Here is an 18782-nt window from a genome sequence, read left to right on the forward strand (position 1 = left end):
GTGGCAGTGACTGAATATCTTGCCACATTATGGGCATGAACCAAAAACAAATGACATGTTCATATATTTATAAGTCTTACCACCTCAGATTGCCTTGCTTTGTAGACTATACAGTGCATGTGCCACAGCTGGACAAGCAGCTGCAGTTACAGGGTCCTTGGCTTGCTCTTCATATTATTCACAGCTGAGTAAAAGTTAAACCTGCATGTCTGAAAAGTATACTACAACTTTAAAAGCATGCCAATCATATTTCAACCCAGGGCATTGTGTATAAATGACAGAATATATGAGAGATTGTAGACTTATTTTATTTTAATTATGTTAATTACCTCCAGATGGGCTGTTTTTTACTTCCGCATTCCAGGACCGGAAACCAGTTTAACACTGCCAAGCATACTGCAAAATAACCGACGACTGGCAGTCATACTACATACTACTGTTGAAATCAGTATGCAGTATACAGTATATACTGCATACTGCTTTAGATAGTAGTATGTAGTACACGGTTTCTAAAACAGCCTTTGTCTGGTTTCCCTCCACTTTGATCGCCCTGATTGTCTTCACCTGTGTCTGATTACCCCTGTGCCTACAAAGGATGCAGTCGACTTGTCCCTCCTATCCACTTTACCTTAACCCCGGGGAAAATGTCATGAGGTTAAGGAGAGATGTTAGGAGAATTCATAAAGGACTTAGGGAAAGGCAATTGCATTGTTCTGACAATCCGACCACATTTCCACTAGGCAATGTTATTATTAACGGTGGCGGAGGTTAATGACGTGGGTCTGCCGTGGTGAAACTACAATGTTCAGAAAATGGATTACTGAAAGTGTATCTAAAAAACTTTCCCCTGTGCCTTCTTACTGGTGAAATAATCCTAATTACCAAAAATAATTTAAATAAAAGGCCCATAGGCTACCAGGCTACGAGTAACAAAAGTGAAACCACCACCTTCCTGTCCACTCATAAATCAACATCAAAATAAATATGATTGTATGAAATTAATTGTTACATTAATGCAAGATATACATAATGTTTTAAGCATAAAAATGTACAACTGCTCAAAACATTCTGAAGTGAATGAAATATGTTGAATAAAACATCATCTGGACAAAAATGTCCCTTTGATGATCTGAGCCCCTTTAAAGTCATTGTTCATTTCCGTGAATGGTCGGATGTGCGGCTCGCTTTAAATGTTGCGGCCGCAAGGAATTGTGGCACGGTATATCTCATCTCCTTGGGTAAAGGATGGTCCAGTGTATCTTATGCTAAAGGAGGTTACAAAGGAAGCATTGACCCACCTTTCCTTTGCTTTTAGAGAATTCAGACGGCTCTTATCATGGCCGCCACTTCAATGCTTCCGGGTCATCCCACTCAGTTAGGAATCTTCCTAAGCAAAAATGACAATTCGACCGCACCCTCAGTTTCCTTCCCTCTTGTTGTCAGCTCTTTATATGTCAACCCTTCTTTGTATCTCCTGGTCCAAATCTCTGTGCTCCAGTGTCTTTTAGTTTCTCACTGTGTTTGGACTTTTTGTTGAACATTACTTTTTGGACTATGGACTTTCTTTAGAAAGTAAGTTTTGGTTTTGTCTTTTATTTGTTGTTTTCCATCCATGACAGAACAAACTGACCAAACAATGGACCCAGCAGAAGGATTATTTTCTTTTGAATTATGTGAGGTTACTTATAACCTCACGTCATAAAAATTACTTAAAAATGCTTGCTCTAGCAAGAACAGAGAGGCAGCCATGTCCACGGCGCAAAAGGAAATTATCTGAAGACCGTGGCTCAGACACTTACTCCCTGAGTGGACTAGAGTCTTTAACTCTTCACCTGCTTTCTAGTCATATGCCTCTGAGCTTGTTCTTCATCAATAAAGTATTCGAAGTTGAACAGAACTTGCTTGGCCATTCTTCTGGTAGCCCTGGTGGCCAGAGAAAAAGAAGTGGCCACCATTTCTCCTGTCTCCATGTTCTGTCTTCTCAGTCCAGCACCCCAGAGTCTTTGCTGTCTTTGCTTATGTCATGATTTGGTCTGATTTGGTTTTATATTATGTAGATTATCAGAGTTTTATTTGGTCTCATTCTTCCCTAGTGTTTGTTTCCTAGTTTAGTCTTTAGTGTCTCCCTTTTTTTTTCTTATCCTAGTGTTCCTCTATGTTTTAGTGTTTTTTTACATTCTTGAGTTCTGTGTCTTCAGTGTTTCATGATATGTTTTGTAGTTGTCCCCAGTCTTTTTTGTTCTATTTCGTATAAGTAAGGCTATCGCTATTGGGTTTATCGTTCGCGCACCTGCGCAGCACTGAAAGAGTTGTAGTCCACGCCCACCCACGAGGTGGGCCCCACCCACGGTCCACATCCCCGGTATATAACCGGCTGAGACCGTGTGATATGTTCCCTCTTTTCTTCAGTGCTCGAGTGGGCACTGTGAGTTCGAAAATAGCAAGTTGCATAAGCACAAGATGTCGACGATTCGTGTTTGTCCCGAATGTTGTACAGGGTACATCATGCCCACTGACCACCATACCCTCTGCTCAAATAAAATGTTATTGATATATACTTACACTCCTCTGGGGTGACTGAAGTTGACTGGAGACTGGAGGGCAGGGGGTCTGATCGTGGACTTGATTGCTTGCAAGTTGGGGATTGGGGAATGCTAGGACATGTCAAGGGGTTGGATTCCAGTGCTAAAGGGGCAGATGAAGTCGTGGCAATCCATTTCGCTGGGATTCGTGGCTCGGGTTCCACATACTTCTTGAGCTGGTCAATGTTGATTTTTAAGATGGTTTTTCCTGTTGTTGAATTGAGATCAGCACTTTTCCCATCAATGTGTTTGATTGTGAAGGGCCCAAAGAAATCCGTTTCTAATTTCCCCCCCTTTCTTTGTTCTTGGCAGATATTTTTCCTTAATACTTTGTCCCCCACCACAAAGTTATCATCGTCACCCTTTGCCAATTTCCTTTTTCGCACCCTTGTTTGTGCTGCTGTAATATTGGCCTCCACTTTATTGTACACAACTTCAAGGTTGGAAGTGTTGTTGCATACATCCTCATTGTCAATTAGATTGTTGACCTTTTCATCACTGATCTGTAACATAGTTTTAGATAAATAAACACATAAAGTACACATAATAGCAAATAAATAGATATGGTTGCCAAAGCAGCTCCAACAGCAGGGACATGCCATCTCATACCTTACACATGACTGGAATTTCAGACGGGTAACGGGCCTCCCTTCCATACATGAGGAAATACGGTGAATACTTTGTTGTGATTTGTTTTTTGGTGCGTAGTCCAAACACAGTGGGTTTGATTAAATTTTCCCAATCACTTTGGTGGTCATGCACCATTTTTATCAAAGCCCTGAAATAGGAAAACATACTGTCATTCTCCATACATACACATGATAAGAGAGGATAAGTACAAACATGTAGAAAAGTGTATTTTCACCCTTCAATCGTGCCATTAAGTTTTTCCACCAAGCCATTTGTTTGGGGGTGGTATGGTGCGCAGAGGCTTCTGGCAATGCCAAGCTTTTCACACAATCCCTGGTTAGTCTAGAATATGCATTGGATATTAAAAAGAAGAACACAATTTTGATGTATTGTTTTGTTGTTGCAGTGTAAAGTAACAGTTATTACATGTCTCACTATTCTACTTACTTTGTTGACAAATTCTTTTCCCCGGTCAGTTAGGATCCGTTTTGGTGCACCGTACGAGGATACACTTCCAACCATTTAGTGAAATAGTCCACCATGACGCAAATGTACATGTATCCGCTGTTTGAGCGTTTCAATGGACCGACATGGTCCATCCCCACGAGTTCAAAGGGCTCTGACACCTTAAATGCAAACGAAAGCATTACATAAACTACTACTTCCATGTTAAGCAGCATGTTCAATTTAATGAGATTATTTACCTGTATGGGTTTGTACTGCATTTTCTCCTTTAAGCAAGCCTTCTTCTTTTGATAGTGGTCACATTGGGAAATCTGAACGCGCACGCACGCACGCACACGCACGCACGCACACGCACGCACACACACATGCACGCGCACGCACGCGCGCGCACACACACACACTATGCTGATTAAGCGAACTTTAAGCATGACTTTTTCTTTAGCACAGCCTTCTTAGGCTCATTTAAGGGACCGATATGATAATTCGAAAATGTCCTCTGGCAAATGTGAGCTATATTGAATTAACACAGCCAAAATGGCTTGCACGAAATGTCCCTAGGAACTCCAGAGGGTTAAGTAATTACTTCCATGAGCTCCAAATGAATACAGAACAAATAATGCACTCACCCATTTCATGATGTCTGCTCTCATTCCAGGCCAGTAATATCTTTGGATAATTGCATGCATCGTTTTGTCAATGCCACAGTGAGCCCCAATGGCACTGCCATGAAACTCCACAAAGATGTCGTTTGCTTCCTGTGGAGTACGAACCACCTTGGCAATGTGATGCTGCTGCTCATCTTGTGTTCTATGGCACTGGTAATACAGTTCCTCATCTAGATAAATTGCCATGAACATTTGAAATGATTAGTGTGATTAGGGGTGGGAAGGAAGTGTGAAGGGGGGGGGGGCATGCATGTATTGTGATGCCAAAAATGCTCTGTTAACTTTGACTGAATAAAGGATTGTTCACACTAACAATTCAATCAGGCAATGAACACAGTGCTGCTGTATGGTTTGACTTACTTATTAAATGGTAACTCTCTGCCCTTCTTTTCAGAACATACCACTCACTTTTGGAGGGAAGATGTTCTTCAGCTTCAAGTCCAACAGTCCTTTACCATCTGTGGGTCCATAGCTGCTTCCTTCCTTTGCTAGATTACTAATTGTGCGTTTGGACAACCTGCTGCTGTAATCCCACAATTTCCCAGTTTGGGATCAATTATACTATTCTATTCTATTATTCTATTATATTCTATCTGCTATTCTGTTTTTTGCTACTAATTTTTTGCTACTACTTACTTGCTACTCAGCAAAGGGCCTATCACCTGCCCCATTTGACTTTTATACTTCCCTTCTATGCCTGATTACTTGATTGCTTCATCCTGGCATTTTTAATCCTGACTATAGTAATACTATGAAAATTATTTAGACAACGTGGACTTGGACATTTATCATTTGCAAAGCAATACAATTGGAATGAAACCCCAGCAGCAAATGCCTTTATATGTGCGGTATTTTAAGATGGACCTGGTGTAACCAGTTGATTTAATTGCAACCAAACCAAAATGTGACCTGGTCATCGTCTAACAATACATGACAGATTCAAATGAAACAGTAGAGCTCAGTTGGCATGTGGTTTAAGTCAGCACACAGGTGATTAGTTTGCACTTTTGCTCTGGTGAGATCAAATCCAGCTCGACACGATCATGCATACATTTTATTTTATTTTCTCGCAAGTGGTGTGTATAGTGCCCATTATACAATCACAGGTGGCCGTGGACATTTACATTTGAAAAGCATGGCAATAGAAATGTTCAGGTAGTTTTTCTAAGTTCAACCCAGCAGTCTCCTGTCATGTGAATCAAACAGTGGCTCAGTGTTTGTTTTGAAATAGATTGTCACTGTTTCAAAGTATTTATTTGTCAAAATGGGTAGTGGTGTAGAGGTCTGTTATGTTGTGGTCTGTAAGACTGTAGCCTCGAGTAAAAACCTTTATATGTGCAGGTATTTGAAGATAAACCGAGGTAACCAGTTGCTGTAGAAGCAGCCAAACTAAAATGTGACCAGGAGGCTGACATCATAAAATGATACGTAATGGAATTGATGAAATGTCACTGTTCAGGTGGTGCACGCTGTAAGGCAGGGCACAGGTGATTAGGGGATATTTTAGTTTTAGTGAGATCGAATCCAGCTCGGCGCGATCATGAACACGGATTATATTTTCTTTATTTTATATTTTTCTTAGGTGGCTGGGATGAAGCGCTCACTCATACAATCAAATTTACCGCAGTAGATATGAGTTGCGACTTGGAATCAGTTAAATTATAATCTTAATCATTCAGGCATTCGCCAGGTCAGCTACGTTTCCTCTCGGTGATTGTAACATCTGCTGTCGCCATGACAAACCTTTGACGTTTGTAAACAAAGGTAACCAGTTAAACTGAAAACCAGACAACATACAACACCGGCTGTCAGCTGCTCGGTGGAGGAGGCTAGTTTAGCGGTTGGAGACGTGGTGGGTTACGGCAGCGTGAGGTCTGCCTCCCGCATGAACGGGGCCATTGTTATGTTTTTAGATAGCACGGCTAAAGTTAATGATGTGGTCGAACAAGGTGTCGTCATTAAGGACACTTTCACCTCTGTTCTCCCCCTGATCAACCCGGCTAAAAGAGTCACCATCTCTAACGCCCCCCCGTTCATTAAAAATGAAATGTTAGTAAAAGAGCTGTCCAGGTATGGGCAGATAGTATCCCAGGTTAAAATGGTGTCTCTGGGATGCAAGTCCCCCCTGCTCAAACACGTAGTTTGTCACAGAAGACAAGTGTTCATGGTCATGAAAAACAATTCGGATGATCTCAATTTGTCTTTTAATTTCAAAGTCGATGGTTTTAATTACATGGTATTCGCAACATCAGCAACCATGAAGTGTTTTGGGTGTGGTGTAGAGGGACATTTAATCCGCTCATGCCTGGAAAAAATTGTTCATGTGCGGGGAAATGCTCAGGCAGCACTGCTGAGGTCACGGCGGCTGCTGTGACCCCCGGGCCGGCTGCTGTGACCTTGGCATTTTAACACCACACTGCTGCACGATAAAGCTGGGATCAGAAAACATGCAGCTGGTTTTTATAAGGATCTGTACACGAGCGAGTTCGTTGATCGTCCAGAGGTGTGTGAGTCTTTCTACACTGGTCTTCCTCAAGTCAGCGCTGAAAACAACACAGAGCTTAAGGCCCAGCTGTCTCTGTCTGAACTCTACTCTGCTGTCATGAGTCTGCAGAATGGAAAAGCTCCAGGTATTGATTGCCTTCCTGTTGACTTTTATAAAGTGTTTTGGTGTGTGCTGGGAGAGGATCTCCTGGAGGTTTTAAGAGACAGTTTGGAGAGGGGTCGTCTGCCTCTGAGCTGCAGGAGAGCAGTCATCACTCTGCTGCCAAAGAAAGGCGACCTTCAGGATCTAAAGAACTGGAGACCAGTTTCATTACTTTGTACAGACTACAAAATCCTGTCTAAGGTCCTGGCATCCAGACTAAGGCAGGTGATGGAGTCGATCATCCACGCAGACCAGACCTACTGTGTGCCCGGCAGGCTCATCAGTGATAACATCACTCTTATTCGGCATGTTTTGGAAGTCTCTGGTTCATTGGCTGTAGACACTGGTCTGATTTCACTAGACCAGGAAAAGGCTTTTGATCGGGTTGAACACCAGTATCTATGGTGGACTCTAACCGCCTTTGGGTTCAACCCATGTTTCTTAGCTAAGATCCAGGTTTTGTACCGTGACATTGCGAGTGTGCTAAAGATCAACGGAGGCCTGAGTGCTCCTTTTAGTGTACAGAGGGGGGTGAGGCAGGGCTGCTCTTTATCTGGAATGTTATATTCCTTAGCCATCGAACCCCTGCTTCACAGACTGAGGGCAGGTCTCTCTGGTGTTCGTTTTCCTGCCTCTAAAGTCAGTTTTAAATTGTCAGCGTATGCTGATGACGTCATTGTTTTTGTCAACCAGCAGAGAGATACCGATGTTTTAAAAGAAACTGTGATTTTGTTTGGGTCAATATCTTCTGCCAAAGTGAACTGGCTGAAAAGTGAAGCACTGATGGTGGGAGAGAAGCTGAGGGGTCGGCTCAGTCTGCCTGGAGGCCTCTTTTGGAAGTCAGGAGGTTTTAAATATTTGGGAGTGTTTTTGGGGAATGAAACTTTTGTCAGTAAAAACTGGGAGGGTGTTTTAGAAAAAGTAAAAGGACGTCTTGATAAATGGAGGTGGCTGTTGCCAAAGATGTCTTTTAAAGGTCGTGTACTTGTGGCCAATAATCTTGTTTCCTCTGCCCTGTGGCACAGACTGACCTGTATCGACCCTCCGTCCTCTCTCCTGTGTAACATTCAAAGAGTGTTAGTTGATTTTTTTGGGACAGGTTACACTGGATTCCTCAGAGTGTGCTCTTCCTCCCTAAAGAGGAAGGAGGACATGGACTAGTTCACCTGGCCAGCAGGGGGGCTACTCTCCGCCTGCAGTTCCTCCAGAGACAACTCACTGGGCCTGCAGACTTGGTCTGGAGACCGCTGGCCTGCTGTCTTCTACAGCGGTTTGGAGAACTGGGGCTGAGCTCGTCTCTGTTTTTAATGGATTTACAGCAAGTGAACATTTCCCCTGTCACTGGATTTTATCGAAGTGTTTTTAACGTGTGGAGTCTGGTGAACAGGCAGAGACAGGGACACTCCCACTCTTTGTACTGGCTGCTTAAAGAGCCTGTACTGTTTGGAGGTCGTTTTCATCTTCCTGACTGGGCTGGACCTCAGCTGGACTGTCCTGCTGGTCTGGCTGCTCGTCTGGGGGTGAGGTCGACCAGAGTCGTTGATCGGTTGCTGAAGCACTGGAGACATCAGCTGACAGGACAAGAGATGTCTCTGATGTCGGACTATGGGGACGGTTCTCTGCTGCCCGACCAAACTGACCCGTTTCCTGAGTTCACTCTGTCTGCAGACCTGAAGGACTGTTCTGGTCCTCTACTGGCCAACGCTGCAGGCTGCTCTTTTAGTGACGCTGCAGGAAAGACTCTTTACAAACTGATTGTTAAGACTTTGAATAAAAAGACACTGAACGCACGCAGTGACACCCCCTGGAGGATTTATTTGGGGCTAGCTCCTGAGTTTAGACCCTCCTGGGAGTCTTTGTACAAACCCCCCTTGTGTAAGAGACATGCAGATCTCCAGTGGAGAATCCTGCATGGAATCATTGCTGTGAACTCTTTTATCTCTGTTCTTAATGTGAATGTTGTTGATCAGTGTCCTTTCTGTGTGCACAGGGAGACGGTGTTTCACTGTTTTTTACAGTGCAGGTGGCTGAAACCTCTGTTTGATCTTCTGGAGAAGGTTTTTAGTGGTTTTAAAGAGTTTTTTACTAAGCAGGTTTTTATTTGCGGTTTTAAATACACTCGACAACACAAACATAAATGCCAGCTGATAAACTTTGTCCTTGGTCAGGCTAAGATGGCCGTGTACGTGAGTAGGAGGAGGAAGGTGGAGGAGCCAGACGATGTTGTTGATGTGAAGCTGTTGTTTGTAAAAATGTTAAAATCCAGGTTGTTTTTGGACTACAGCTTCTACAGAGCAAATCAGGACCTGGAGACTTTCCAGTCAGTGTGGACTCATGACAGTGTGCTGTGCTCTGTAGAGCATGATCAGTTAGTTCATGGACATGTGCTGATGTAACATCTGTTTATTTTGTGAATGTTATCTGTGAATTTTAGGAATGTATATTATTGTTGAACAGTAAGAAGACTGAAAAATAAAGGTATGTTTAAAAATCAATCAATCTCCCTCTTCCTTCCCCTCTCTCTCTCTCTCCTCCCCCTCTCTCTCTCTCTATCCCTCTCTATCTCCCTCCCTCTCTCTCTCTCTCTCTCTTTATCCCTCCCTCTCTCTTTCTCTCTCCCTCCCTCTCTATCCCCTCTCTCTCTCTCTCTCTCTGTCTCTCTCTCCTTCTCTCTCTCTATCTCCCTCTCTCTATCTCTCTCTCTCTCTCCATCTTCTCCTTCTCTATCCCTCTCTCTCCCTCTCCCTCCCTCTCTATCTCCCTCCCTCTCTCTCTATCCCTCCCTTTCCCTCTTCTCCCTCGCTCTCTCTCTCCCTCTCTCTCTCCCTCTTCTCCCTTTCTCTCTCTCGCTCCCTCTCTCTCCCTCTCTCTCTCCCTCTTCCTTCCCCTCTCTCTCTCTCTCTCCTCCCCCTCTCTCTCTCTCTCTCTCCCTCTCTCTGTCTCCCTCTCTCTCTCCCTCTCTCTGTCTCCCTCCCTCTCTCTCTCTCTACCCTCTCTCTCCCTCTTCCTTCCCCTCTCTCTCTATCCCTCTCTCTCTCTATCCCTCTCTCTCTCTCTCCCTCTCTCTCTCTCTCTCTCCCTCTTCCTCCCCCTCGCTCTCTCTCTCCCTCTCCCTCTCTCTCCCTCTTCTCCCTCTCTCTCTCTCTCTCTCTCTCTCTCCCCCCTCTCCCTCTCTCTTCACCTCCCTCTCCCTTTCTCTCTTGTGTGTTTTTTTCTGTGTACACTGAGGATTTAAATCTGTTTTCCCATCTCTAGTTTTGTGGTCGAGCAGAGCTCATCATACGAGTGCTGAGGACCGAACTGTACAGACAGGAATTTATTCACGTTGTGGTGGTCCACAACCCAGCCCAGCACATGTATGATAACCATCCATTACTGACAGACGACCCAGACTCTGTCTGCACTTACAGAGATGTCCACTTCAGGTGGAGGCCTGAGGCCATGTGTGAGACGCACAGGTACGCAGCTGTCTGAGTGACTGACCTTTGATAATATTAACTTTATTTATATAGCACCTTGAAAAACACAGGTTTACAAAGGGCAAAGGCAAAAACAAGAAAAAAGCCAACCAAATACAAAAGAACAAGACAATACTACAGAAAAGAAGATACCCAACAGACATATATAACCTGTCCATTATAATCAGGCAAGACAAGAACCCAACAACACGGGCTGAGACCAAGAGGACCAAAGTTTTAAAAACATGTAAGAAACTAAAAGAGCTAAAAGCAAATACAAATAGATAACAGCAATAAGAAGGTAAGAGCAGTAAAAGAAATAGAACAGCTTAGTTGAGTTGTGGTGTCTCTGAAGACTTCATTCTAGAGGTGTAATGGGGGACGAAGTCATCCCCCTCTGTACCGTCTTCAGAAGTAGTAACAGAGGCGTTACAGAGGAGAGACGGGATCAGCTGAGCCAGCGGGGAGAACAGTAGAGACAGACTAATGAATCAGCCAGCCAATAATATCGTATCCAGTGACTCTCTGTATCGACTAATTTTTATGGCAGATATGTGCCGATATTACTCGATTTATTCACCATTCAAATAACATTTCATGTAAGTTTCAGAGAAAGCCCGAGACACACAAGCCCTTCCAAAGAGGGGCGTGGTCAGACACAGCTCATTTACATATTTAAAGGTACAGCCACAGAAACAGCCTGTTCTGAGCAGGGCTGAAATAGAGGGGTTTATAGACATGATCAAATACAGGATCAGAGTGGATTTAGAACTAGAAACTTCCACACATGTTTTGAGGAGCTCTGAGACTTATTTACACTGATTGAAGAGGAGGAGAATATGTGACCTTTAAGTACTAACTAAGGTTAATTCATAAAAATAATTTGTGCTGAAAAAGTGCTGAAATTTGATGTGGATCGACTGAGAGAGAGGCTGACATTCTGTTATGGTGATTACCCTCCGATCGAAAAGAACATCCCTTTTGATTCCTTCAAGGATGCAGAACAGTTTGTGAAGAAGTTATGGCCTGACTATCCTTCAGCACTGAAGAGAGATGAAGGTGTTTCAATTGATGATGGAGACGCTCAGGAATAGAGGGCCCCTTGAAAGTTGATCACAACCAGAGCCCAAACCAACCCTGCACAACTCCATTATGAAGAAACAACTGCAGTGGAAAAATACTATCTGTCTGTCGTCTTCGTTTGAACATAAAAGATTTATATGTTCGTGCGTCATTTAGCAATGAAAAACTGTTTCCCTGTATGGCCTTGGTCTGTATCTCCAACAGGAACTCTTCTCATTATCTGAGTACAGCATGATCCTAAATCAGTGCCCTCCTGACAAAGGAGTTTCTGTTGGTGTTCCTCCGTACCAGGTACCTTATAGAAAGAAGCTTGCATAGATAAATCATCAGGCAAACTAGCAGAAGGCGTAGTCACTAGGGCAAAATGAAACCAATGATGATGTTTTACTCATGTATATGTAATATACCTACACACTGTGAAAGTATAAATATGCTCTGCAGCCGGGACTGCCCAGGGAATCTTTGATGCACTTGTTGTGACTGATGTTACTTTTGTAGCTGATTACCCCTTTTGCAAAAGAACTCTTTACTATATGCAATAAAATACACAAAGACAAAATACTTTAACTTGAGATCTTTTATTACCAACAGAAAAATCCACAACACAACACTTAAAGCTTAAATAACTGTAACTTGTGTGAACTGACGACTTTATACACTCTATAACTATATAACTATAAGTGATTCTTTAAACTATATGTGATTAAAGCGTGTCTCTGGAGCGTTTAAAGCATGTAGCAGATTTTTTAATTATGATTTATTTTAGATTCAATCAGCCCTCATGAAATTACGATCTTTTAACCCAATCACAGATTTTAAGAAACCTTCAGATTGTAATTTATTTCACTTTATAGCCTGTAACAGTCTCTGACTCTTTTATTTGAAACTGTCATAGAGAGTTTCTAGCAAACAGACGAATGTCCTCCATGAGAAATGATCTAAAGGGTTAGGGTTATTTGTTGGTTAGATTTTTCAGATTCAGACACACTTTGTATTCCTTTTGTCGACATGATAATAATTATTCCCCCTGTTTTTATTTAACCATCCTTCTTTTGAAGCTGAAAATGCTCCAACTGCTGTTGGAAATGTGTATCTGTTGTTAATGGATCATTGCTGTGTGAAGTCAGGTACCGGTAATTAAATTGATTAATTTAAGACAACAAAGAAGAGAGTATTTATTCATAATTTATTTATTTATACTTTCCACAACATGTTCTCCCCCAAGGTTCAAATGGTTTCAGTTTGGATGAACACAGACGGTCTTATTTTGAAGGGTTGTTATGGCTGGAAACAGTAAACTTCACCTTGCATTCACGTGTTGTCAAAACAATCGGAATTCTGAGTTTCTAACTAGAATTGTTTCACGACAAGGCTACTTAAATCGGAACAAGAGCGCGAAAAGTCTGTGGGTTTCATTATTAACCACTTGTTGACAGACTTTAGTTTTCTTTACGCAAGAAAACTTACCAAAGTACACATTGGCTCGCAGGACAAAACAAACAGTATCAATAAACGATTTGGCTAAATATTGTCCATTTGTAATGTGTAATGTAGTACTACGACATAAGCATTAGTTGTCGACCTAACTATGGTACAGCACACATAAAATATAACCCATGTATTACTATTTTCCTCATGGCGAGTTGATAAAAGGATAAGAAACGACTTTCCAGCTCGGGGAATAGGACCGTCCGAGTGTACAGTGGTAATGAATGCAGCATTACCACAGCTAGCCCACAGCCTTTAGGAGCTAGCCTATGCCGGTAAACGTCTGTCTGGATTAGAAACAACAAACCTACAGAAAAAAAACAACATAAAGTTTTGTCAGTGACATTAAATGGACCAGAGAAGCTTTAAAGACGCCAAACATCAACTGTAGAAACTGTGTTAGAAGTTTAAAAGAGCATTTAACATCAGTGCGGACTAGGGGTGCAGAAATGCAAAATTTTCTCTAAACGATTACTATTCCCATTATTAAAGCGAGTACTCGAGTAATCGTTTTGTAGTTCTTTTTTTTTCTGTGATCTAAAACAGTTGCAATGCACGTTGGAATCAATGCAGGCAGCATTGTACTATTGTCTATTGTGCTCAGTGGTTAATTTGTAAATCCTGAAGTCCTGGAGCAGAGACAGTAGCCAACTGATCCGGCGGGGCAGGAGTATACAAAAAAAAAAATCACGCAGTAGTCAAAAATGCACAGAGCCTCTGGCACCGCTGAGCATTAACAATTATCGCTCAAAATCAACTGGAGAGAGTGCGTATAAAATCACGGTGTACATCTGTTTCCCTCGCTCTGATTAACATGCTGACTATTTTCAGTAGAGAAGTCATTCTATGACGACATCATACTATGTGCTGCGCGAATTGCTACATGACCACACAGCAAACTTTCCAGTAAAAATGCACACAGATGTTGCATATGACCGTTTTATAGTTTATAAGATTAGAGCAGTGAGGATGGCGAGCGGACACGCAGACTTCAATGCTCACTCATCGCACGTTGAAGCTGTTTTGACAGCATCATTCTGTAGTCTGCAGTGTGGATCACACTCTACTCTGGTAAATTAGGTTAGAATAGAACAGGTGAACGATTTAAGTGTCTGTCTGTTTCATGTGTGCGTAATGACACACTCGCTCGTCAGTCCGCTATATGAGCTAACTTTCCCTATAAGGTTGTTCCGTAGTTTTGTAGTTATTACAAGAATAATCATCTAAAATTGCAAAATATAGGAAAACATCTAATTATGATGCTCTGTCCAGTATGATCAAACATCTTTGGTTTATTTGATAATGCTGTACCATACACAAACCACAACAATTTCATCGTCACACATGTCACTCTTCTAATTATTAACACTATCAGCAGCACAGCAGAGAATAACATTAAAAACGTGCTCCTCCTACCCGTTTATGTTGACAAAAGAAACCAAGCAAGAATATACACATTAGTACAACAGTTGGCCATTTTGGTATAAAAAATAAAGGTATCGCCGCAAGGGTGTAGGTTTGATTTTGACATTGGTGGGGACATAGCCCCCCCCCACCACCACCACCATGCGCTGCCGCCAGGGGAGAAAAATTGTATACGTTGTTAAGCGGTGTAATGACACTAATGTAATGACAGACAAGGAGGCTGTGTAATAACGATGTCTGAACTTTACTTCAGTCATAGTGCAAACCACTGCATTAAACTTTGCATTATACATAGCATTAACATTGACAACAAAACACAAGCATGTAGACTGCTATTATACAGAAACACATTGTCTGCCTGCTCCTTATATTTATATACAATTTCACAGACCTACCACAGAGTGCCTTAGTCTTTTTTTTTACATAAATCCCAATATACACTCCTATACACTGCTATCACACCTTCAATCCAAATAGCCCAACATCTACTGCCTTGATCTCTTGAGCCAAGCAAATGGCGACGCCTCTCATTAACACCAATGAACTGCTGGCATATTTGTTTAATGTCAACATTATCCAACTTCTCTTGGTGGACATGGCACACAGCAGCATGGTTCAAACTCATCTGTGTCATTGTGGTTCTGAGCCATGTTTTAAGTCTCCTCAGAGCGCTGAAACTTCGCTCTGCCTCTGACGATGATACAGGGATGACTAGAAAAAAAGCCTCAGAAGGGTTTCTACTTGATCAAATAGGCCCCTGACCTCAACTGGCATCTCTCTCATGAGATCAGCCACATCTGTGGTGGACTGAATTTTGTATTTAGACCTGAACATTGACAGCTGAATTTTAAGGCTGTTGATGTTTAGCTCTGGGTACCGACCAACAATTTCACTGACTTCCCCAGTGACCAGCACATCCTCAAGTTCCTGTAAGATTCTCAGATCAGGCTGGTTAAATCTTGCCTCAAACTGGACATCTATACAATCTAGCATTTTGTATTATTCTGCCCTGTAGTATTCCTCTGGCATTTTTTGGAATATGCTGGCTTGCCCCTCCAGTATAGCGTTTTGGAGGAGGCCTTTGGTAGGGAACCTGAATTGGTTCAATCCCAACGGATTCAACCATTTCCACTGCTTTATCAAAAATCACATGGAAGCTTGTCTCACTCCTCTTACCCTGTACAGTGGATCTTACACAATCAATCGCACTCTTCATGCCTGTGATAGTTTCAGTCAGTTTCTGCAGGGACTTGTTCAGACATTCAAGGACCTCAATTACCTCTACTGCCAAAAGAAGTCCTAGCACTGTTTTGCCCTTTTCAAAACGATCTTTGAGCCCATTTGCCTTCGCACCTGTGCTGGTGCCATTGTTGGCTCCCATCTCCTCTAAGCTAGTCAAAACATTCTCATACTGGGAGAGCACTGCTCTGATTGCTTTCCCTCTCACTGTCCACCGGGTGGGGCACAGTGGTCTTAGTGAGGCTGATGGTCCGTCCCCTGAAGCTGCTGCTATCGCTGAAAAGATGGCTTTGAATTTCCCTGAGAGCTTGCTTAATTTCTAATTCATGCACCCATTGCAAAGCATCACATATTAAAGGACTAGATTCACATGCAGACTGCGTTATCAAGTTAATACAGTGTGTCCCACAATGCACATACAATGCCAATGGTTGCATTTCTGCTTGTACTCCTGAATGCATCCCTGACATATTTGCTGCCCCATCGTAGGTTTGACCTCTTAAATAAGCAATGGGAATGTCAAGCCTCAAGAGAACATCCCTAGCCACTCTAGCAATTGCCTCTCCAGTAGTACCTGAGACCTAGGTCGTGGTCCACATATCTGATACATATGGACTCCTGCTCTACACCACAGATATCCTGAGTCCCATCTATAATGATGGAGTACTGCATGACAGGTAAAGCCTGAATTGACTGTGCAATACCTCTGACAATGCTGTTTCCTAACAACTGCAAAATCTCATTTTGCACTTGTGGAGATGTATAGTCATGACAGCGGGACAGCCAGTCAGAGAGGTGGGTATCTCGCTTGGCTTTCTGTTTCAAATGTTGGTAAAAATTACCTTCTTCAGAACTGTGCCCTCGCAATGCCAAGCCCTGTCTAGCAAGGTACCGTACAGAATCTACAATGCTCTCTAGGCAGTGCCTAGCATTTTCTTGCTGTTTTGCCCATGCACTTGAGAGTTGTGACTCTATTGGGGCTGCCTCTTGGCTACTGACTGTGACTGCATGGTGGTGAGCTTTGCTATTCTGATGGCATTCAAATCTATGAAGAGCATTTTTCCAATTAGCAAATCCCTTTGAGGAGAATGCAGGGTCTGCTTTTTTGGACAATGTACTTTTCTTTATTGTGTATGTTTTCACACAGTGGAAGCAAAGAATTCCCTTCACGGTTGGGCTATAGTGAAGCCACGGATATTGTCTGTACCAATCTTCCTGAAAGTGGAGGACCTTATTGGGCAATGTCTGAACACAAATGAATTTGGGATGAGGTTGATTTGGCTTACTCTCAATATCAAGAATGTCTCCAGTTCTACACTGTTCTTCATTGTCGTCAGACTCCTCATCCTCACTGCTTCTCTCCCTGTTGCTGCCTACAGCTGGACCAGTTTCCTTAGAAATAGACCACACTATATAATTAACCACTCTCTATGACTGCATGTGAAAATATGCAGGCAGGCAGCATCACATTTATAAAGTTAATAATTACACATTTTATATTTTGTGTAAATACAAATTTACATTTGAATTACATTAAAGTGTTATAGCCTATGTTGAGGTCTCACCTGTAACTCCACCTAGCCTCTCCCTGAAATAGTTCTACAACCAGGCAAGATTGCTGCAGCACCCTAATGAAATAACACATGAAGCCTGACATTAACTTTGTACAATGCATTACCTACTGTACATAAGCAGTTAAACATATGCAGCAAAACATTTAGTATAGCACCATGTCAAGTTTACCTGTAGCCCTGAATATTCTCTAGATGAGCTACAACCTGGCCGGTGTTCCTCTGTCACCTAATAAATAAAATATTGATGCTATGAGCAGTGACACATGTCACAACCTGGCTCAACAGATCAGTAACAAAAGAGGGAGGCCACACATAGTCGGCAACATTATTCAAAGGAGTTTAATTAAATTATTAAATTAAACAGTGTTAGATCTGTGAGGAGTATCAAACTCCAACCAAAGCACAAACAAATGTTAACAGCAGTATGCAGGAGAGAAGAGAGCGGTAGATTGAGCAGGTCTGCTTTGCAGACTCCCAAACCAGCCAGCTCAGGTGTGCTGCATTAGAGTCCTCCCTGACTCCACCCACATCTACCTGCAATAAGGAGAACACAGCCAGCAAAGGGAGACAAACAGGAAGAGGCCAACCTTGAGGCCGTCACACTCCCCCCCATAAGTCAAGGGTTCTACCCTGGACAAAAACAATAATTACAGTAATAGGTAGCTATCAATAAGTACAGATATTTAGTATCTACAAACACATTTGATAAATTGCACTTTATGATGCACATTTTGTTTAAATGTTTGAATACTCACAATAACTCCAATCAAACTGTCCTCACTCTTGACACACCTCCCCTGTCAGACTCAGCATCTCCAACCTCAGCAGCCATGGCGCCTAGGAGCAGTTTAAGAGGAAGGAAAGTAGAGACTGCAGAGGACTGTAACAAGAAGTGAAGAGGATGTGTGGAAAGTTAAAGAGTTACAAACGATAGGATAGGATAGGATAGTACTTTATTGATCCCCAGAGGGGAAATTTGGGCGTTACAGCAGCACAGACAAGAAAGCTACAAAATACACATTAAACAGAATAGATAAGATAAATAAAAATAAAAATAAAAACGGGGTATATACAGTACAAAATGAATGATGAAGTTAACTGGGGGGAATTGAGAATTGAGACAGTATTTGCAGAGAATGACAAGTTAAAGTGACAAGTGATGATTAAAGTAACGTGGTATGATAAATAGTAGCAAGTAATGTAAACAGCAGAGAAGAGAGGCAGTGTTGTACCACAGTAATGCAGAGTGCAGTTATGGACTCATGCCTGTATCACAGTTCTCAAGCCTGACTAGAGAATTTTGGAGGGAACTAAACAAAGGGGTCTTAGCCCAGCAACCCCCCAACAGAAACTAACAAATAGGTGTGAAAAGTGGGGGGGTGGGGGTTGTCTGAATTCTCTATCCTCATTGGAGGAGGCCTGAGGTAAACCCACAGGCAGCTCCAGTCTTTAAAAGCAATCACCAGGCATTGCTTCCTTCTCTTCAAGTGTTGTCTGCTGACACCAGAGGATACCCGCTCCATATG

Source organism: Labrus bergylta, chromosome 11, assembly GCF_963930695.1.
Source record: "Labrus bergylta chromosome 11, fLabBer1.1, whole genome shotgun sequence".
NCBI classification, from domain to species: domain Eukaryota; kingdom Metazoa; phylum Chordata; class Actinopteri; order Labriformes; family Labridae; genus Labrus; species Labrus bergylta.